We start from the raw sequence: 7,326 nt of genomic DNA on the forward strand, positions 1-7,326 counted from the left end.
TGGCCCTCGGGTCTATTTTCCATCATATTAATCTCCCAACAACTAGCTATTTCTGGCGCCGTTTATTTTGCTTTCTTTACTTTTACTCTTTACCATAAAAATACCAAAAATATTATCTTATCATCTCTATCAGATCTCACTCTCGTAAGTGACCGTGAGGGGATTGACAACCCCTTTATCGCGTTGGTTGCGAGGTTCTTATTTGTTTGTGTAGGTACGAGGGACTTGCGTGTGGCCTCCTACTGGATTGATACCTTGGTTCTCAAAAACTGAGGGAAATACTTACGCTACTTTAGCGCATCACCCTTTCCTCTTCAATGGAAAACCAACGCAGTTCTCAAGAGGTAGCAAGAAGGATTTCTAGCGCCGTTGCCGGGAAGTCTATGCACAATTCAAGACATACCAAGTACCCATCACAAACTCTCATCCCTCGCATTACATTATTTGCCATTTGCCTCTTGTTTTCCTCTCCCCCACTTCACCCTTGCCGTTTTATTCACCCTCTCTTTTTCTGTTCGCCTCTTTTTTTCTCGCTTGATTCTTGTTCGCTCAAGATAATACTAAATTGTGTGACTTTACCAATACCAAAAACAATGATTTTCTTAGCACTCCGATTGCTCCTCTTACCGATGATGAATCTTGTGAAATTAATGCTGCTTTGCTGAATCTTGTCATGAAATATCAATTCGCCGGCCTTCCTAGTGAAGATGCCGCTACCCAGCTAAATAGCTTTGTTGATTGTGATATGCAAAAGAAGAAAGATGTGGACAATGATATTGTTAAGTCGAAACTATTTCTGTTTTCGCTTAGAGATCGTGCTAAAACTTGGTTTTCGTCTTTGCCTAAAAATAGTATTGATTCTTGGAATAAGTGCAAAGATGCTTTGATCTCTAAGTATTTTCCTCCCGCTAAGAACATCTCTCTTAGAAACGATATTATGAATTTTAAGCATCTTGATCATGAACATGTTGTACAAGCTTGGGAGAGGATGAAATTAATGATACGTAATTGCCCTACTCATGGTTTGAATTTATGGATGATTATACAAAAAAATTATGCCAGATTGAATTTTGCTTCTAGAAATCTTTTAGATTCGGTCGCGGGAGGCACTTTTATGGAAATTGCTTTAGGAGAAGCTACTAAACTCCTAGATAATATTATGGTTAATTATTCTCAATGGCACACCGAAAGATCTACTAGTAAAAAGGTGCATGCGATAGAAGAAATTAATGTTTTGAGTGGAAAGATGGACGAACTTATGAAATTGTTTGCCAATAAGAGTGTTTCTTCTCATCCTAATGATATGCCCTTGTCTACCTTGATTGAGATTAATAATGAATCTCTGGATGTGAATTTTGTTGGTAGGAATAATTTTGGTAGCAACACGTATAGAGGAAACTTTAATCCTAGGCCGTTCCGTAGTAATTCCTCTAATAATTATGGTAATTCCTACAACAATTCTTATGGAAATTTTAATAAGATGCCCTCTGAATTCGAGACTAGTGTTAAAAGTTTATGATTTCTCAAAAGAATTTCAATGCCTTGCTTGAAGAAAAATTTCTTAAAGTTGACGAACTGGCTAGGAACGAGGATAGAATTTCTCTTGATGTTGATTCTTTGAAACTTAGATTTATTCCACCTAAGCATGATATCAATGAGTCTCTCAAAGCAATGAGAATTTCCATTGATGAGTGCAAAGAAAGAACCGCTAGGATGCGTGCTAAGAAAGATTGCTTTGTAAAAGCGTGTTCTTCTAATTTTTATGAGAATAAAAATGAAGATCTAAATGTTATTGATGTGTCCCCTATTAAATCTTTGTTTTGCAATATGAATCTTGATAATGATGAAACTGGAGATGAGTCAACTTTAGTTAGAAGGCATCCCAAAAATTCGGAGTTTTTAGATCTTGATACAAATTTTGGTAAAAGTGGGATTGAAGAGGTCAAAACTTTAGATATCAATGAACCCACTATCTTGGATTTCAAGGAATTTAATTATGATAATTGCTCTTTGATAGATTGTATTTCCTTGTTGCAATCCGTGCTAAATTCTCCTCATGCTTATAGTCAAAATAAAGCTTTTACTAAACATATCGTTGATGCTTTAATGCAATCTTATGAAGAAAAACTTGAGTTGGAAGTTTCTATCCCTAGAAAACTTAATGAGGAGTGGGAACCTACTATTAAAATTAATATTAAAGATCATGAATGCTATGCTTTGTGTGATTTGGGTGCTAGTGTTTCCACGATTCCCAAAACTTTGTGTAATTTGCTAGGTTTCCGTGAATTTGATGATTGTTCTCTAAACTTGCATCTTGCGGATTCCACCATTAAGAAACGTATGGGAAGAATTAATGATGTTCTTATTGTTTCAAATAGGAACTATGTGCTCGTAGATTTTATTGTTCTTGATATAGATTGCAATCCTTCATGTTCTATTATTCTTGGTAGACCTTTCTTTAGAACGATTGGTGCAATTATTGATATGAAGGAAGGGAATATTAGATTCCAATTTCCGTTAAGGAAAGGCATGGAACACTTCCCTAGAAAGAAGATTAAATTACCATATGAATCTATTATGAGAGCCACTTATGGATTGCCTACCAAAGATGGCAATACCTAGATCTATCCTTGCTTTTAGGCGTAGCTAAGGGCTTTAAACGATAGCGCTTGTTGGAAGGCAAACCAATTTTATTTTAGTTTTTTTTTACCTTTTTGCTTCTGTTTAGGAATAAATCTTTGATCTAGCCTCTGGTTTGATTTGTTTTTGTGTTTTAATTAGTGTTTGTGCCAAGTTAAACCTATAGGATCTTCTTGGATGATAGTTATTTGATCTTGCTGAAAATTCCAGAAACTTTCTGTTCACGAAAACAATTTTTAAAAATCACCAGAATGTTATAAAATATTGATTCCAATTTCAGTAGATCACTAAACAAATTATCTAAGTCGTCCTATTTTGGTGGATTTTTCTGAGTTCCAGAAGTTTGCGTTAGTTACAGATTACTACAGACTGTTCTGTTTTTGACAGATTCTGTTTTTCGTGTGTTGTTTGCTTATATTGATGAATCTATGGCTAGTAAAATAGTCTATAAACCATAGAGAAGTTGGAATACAGTAGGTTTAACACCAATATAAATAAATAATGATTTCATTACAGTACCTTGAAGTGGTGTTTTGTTTTCTTCCGCTAACAGAGCTCATGAGATTTTCTGTTAAGTTTTGTGTTGTGAAGTTTTCAAGTTTTGGGTAAGGATTTGATGGATTATGGAATAAGGAGTGGCAAGAGCCTAAGCTTGGGGATACCCAAGGCACCACAATATAAATCTAAGGACACCAAAAAGCCAAAGCTTGTGGGTGCCCCGGAAGGCATCCCCTCTTTCGTCTTCGTCCATCGGTAACGTTACTTGGAGCTATATTTTTATTCACCACATGATAAGTGTTTTGCTTGGAGAGTCTTGTATGATTTGAGTCTTTACTTTTTAGTTTAACACAATCATACTTGCTATACACACCTTTTGAGAGAGACACACGTGATTCGGAATTTATTAGAATACTCTATGTGCTTCACTTATATCTTTTGAGCTATATAGTTTTTGCTCTAGTGCTTCACTTATATCTTTTAGAGCACGGCGGTGGTTTTGTTTTATAGAAACTATTGATCTCTTATGCTTCACTTATATTATTTTGAGAGTCCTACAAAACAGCATGGTAATTTGCTTAAATTGAGATGGTAGTCCTAATATGATAGGCATCCAAGATTAGTAAAAACTTTCTTATAAGTGCGTTGAATACTAAGAGAAGTTTGATACTTGATAATTGTTTGAGATATGAAGATGGCGATATTAGAGTCATGCTAGTTGAGTAGTTGTGAATTTGAGAAATACTTGTGTTAAAGTTTGTGATTCCCGTAGCATGCACGTATGGTGAACCGTTATGTGATGAAGTCGGAGCATGATTTATTTATTGATTATCTTCCTTATGAGTGGCGGTCGGGGACGAGCGATGGTCTTTTCCTACCAATCTATCCCCCTAGGAGCATGCGCGTAATACTTTGTTTCGATAACTAATAGATTTTTGCAATAAGTATGTGAGTTCTTTATGACTAATGTTGAGTCCATGGATTATACACACTCTCACCCTTCCACCATTGCTAGCCTCTCTAATACCGTGCACTTTTCGCCCGTATCATACACCCACCATATACCTTCCTCAAAACAGCCACCATACCCACCTATTATGGCATTTCCATAGCCATTCCGAGATATATTGTCATGCAACTTACCACCGTTCCATTTACTATGACACGCTCCATCATTGTCATATTGCTTTGCATGATCATGTAGTTGACAACGTATTTGTGGCAAAGCCACCGTTCATCATTTGTCACTCTTGATTCATTGCATATCCCGGTACACCGCCGGAGGCATTCACATAGAGTCATACTCTGTTCTAAGTATTGAGTTGTAATTCTTGAGTTGTAAGTAAATAAAAGTGTGATGATCATCATTATTAGAGCATTGTCCCATGGGAGGAAAGGATGATGGAGACTATGATTGTTGGAAATATGCCCTAGAGGCAATAATAAATTGGTTATTATTATATTTCCTTGTTCATGATAATCGTTTATTATCCATGCTATAATTGTATTGATAGGAAACTCAGATACATGTGTGGATACATAGACAACACCATGTCCCTAGTAAGCCTCTAGTTGACTAGCTCGTTGATCAATAGATGGTTACGGTTTCCTGACCATGGACATTGGATGTCGTTGATAACGGGATCACATCATTAGGAGAATCATGTGATGGACAAGACCCAATCCTAAGCATAGCACTAGATCGTGTAGTTCATATGCTATAGCTTTTCTAATGTCAAGTATCATTTCCTTAGACCATGAGATTGTGCAACTCCCGGATACCGTAGGAATGCTTTGGGTGTATCAAACGTCACAACGTAACTGGGTGACTATAAAGGTGCATTACAGGTATCTCTGAAAGTGTCTGTTGGGTTGGCACGAATCGAGACTGGGATTTGTCACTCCATGTAAACGGAGAGGTATCTCTGGGCCCACTCGGTAGGACATCATCATATGCGCAATGTGACCAAGGAGTTGATCACGGGATGATGTGTTATGGAACGAGTAAAGAGACTTGCCGGTAACGAGATTGAACAAGGTATAGGGATACCGACGATCGAATCTCGGGCAAGTAACATACCGATAGACAAAGGGAATTGTATACGGGATTGATTAAGTCCTTGACATCGTGGTTCATCCAATGAGATCATCGTGGAACATGTGGGAGCCATCATGGGTATCCAGATCCCGCTGTTGGTTATTGACCGGAGAACGTCTCGGTCATGTCTGCATGTCTCCCGAACCCGTAGGGTCTACACACTTAAGGTTCGGTGACGCTAGGGTTATAGAGATATTAGTATGCGGTAACCCGAAAGTTGTTCGGAGTCCCGGATGAGATCCCGGACGTCACGAGGAGTTCCGGAATGGTCCGGAGGTAAAGAATTATATATAGGAAGTGCTATTTCGGCCATCAGGACAAGTTTCGGGGTCATCGGTATTGTACCGGGACCACCGGAAGGGTCCCGGGGGTCCACCGGGTGGGGCCACCTGCCCCGGGGGGCCACATGGGCTGTAGGGGATGTGCCTTGGCCTACATGGGCCAAGGGCACCAGCCCCAAGAGGCCCATGCGCCAAGAGAAGAGAAAAAGGGGAGAGTCCTAAAGGGGGAAGGCACCTCCGAGGTGCCTTGGGGAGGATGGACTCCTCCCCACCCTTGGCCGCACCCTTCCTTGGAGGAAGGGGCAAGGGCTGCGCCTCCCCCTCTCCCTTGGCCCTATATATAGTGGGGAAAAAGGAGGAGCAAACCAATCTAAGGCCTGGCGCCTCCCTCTCCCTCCCGTGACACATCTACCTCCTCCCGCAGTGCTTAGCGAAGCCCTGTTGGAATCCCGCTACTTCCACCACGCCGTCGTGCTGTTGGATCTCCATCAACCTCTCCCTCTCTCCTTGCTGGATCAAGGCATGGGAGACGCCACCGGGCTGTACGTGTGTTGAACGCGGAGGTGCCGTGCGTTCGGCACTTGATCATCGGTGATTTGAATCACGACGAGTACGACTCCATCAACCCCGTTCTCTTGAACGCTTCCGCTTAGCGATCTACAAAGGTATGTAGATGCACTCTCCTTCCCCTCGTTGCTAGTCTCTCCATAGATAGATCTTGGTGACACGTAGGAAAATTTTGAATTTCTGCTACGTTCCCAACAATGATTCCCCCACAAGTCGGGATGAGACTCCGGACTAAATAAAAAAAGAGAAGGCCAAAAGAAAGAAAGGAAGGCCCAAAAAAATATGAGAGAAAAAGAGAGAAGGGACAATGCTACTATCCTTTTTTCACACTTGTGCTTCAAAGTAGTACCATGATCTTTATGATAGAGAGTCTCTTGATTTGTCACTTTCATATACTAGTGGGAATTTTTCATTATATAACTTGGCTTGTATATTCCAATGATGGGCTTCCTCAAAATGCCCTAATTCTTGTGAGCAAGCAAGTTGGATGCACACTCACTTAGTTTCTTTTGTTGAGCTTTCATACACTTATAGCTCTAGTGCATCCGTTGCATGGCAATCCCTACTCACTCACATTGATATCTATTAATGGGCATATCCATAGCCCATTGATATGCCTAGTTGATGTGAGACTATCTTCTCCTTTTTTGTCTTCTCCACAACCACCATTCTATTCCACATATAGTGCTATGTCCATGGCTCACGCTCATGTATTGCGTGAAGATTGAAAAAGTTTGAGAACATCAAAAGTATGAAACAATTGCTTGGCTTGTCATCGGGGTTGTGCATGATTAAATACTTTGTGTGATGAAGATAGAGCATAGCCAGACTATATGCTTTTGTAGGGATAACTTTCTTTGGCCATGTTATTTTGAGATGACATGATTGCTTAGTTAGTATGCTTGAAGTATTATTATTTTTATGTCAATACTAAACCTTTATCATGAATCTTTCGGACCTGAATATTCATACCACAAATAAGAGAATTACATTAAGGAATATGCTAGGTAGCATTCCACATCAAAAATTCTGTTTTTATGATTTACCTACTCGAGGACGAGCAGGAATTAAGCTTGGGGATGCTTGATACGTCTCCAACGTATCTATAATTTTTTATTGTTCCATGCTATTATATATTCTGTTTTGGATGTTTAATGGGATTTATTATACACTTTTATATTATTTTTGGGACTAACCTATTAACCGGAGGCCCAGCCCAAATTGTTGTTTTTTCGCCTATTT

The sequence above is a fragment of the Triticum urartu genome, chromosome 4, assembly GCF_003073215.2.
Source record: "Triticum urartu cultivar G1812 chromosome 4, Tu2.1, whole genome shotgun sequence".
In the NCBI taxonomy this organism is placed as follows: Eukaryota; Viridiplantae; Streptophyta; class Magnoliopsida; order Poales; family Poaceae; genus Triticum; species Triticum urartu.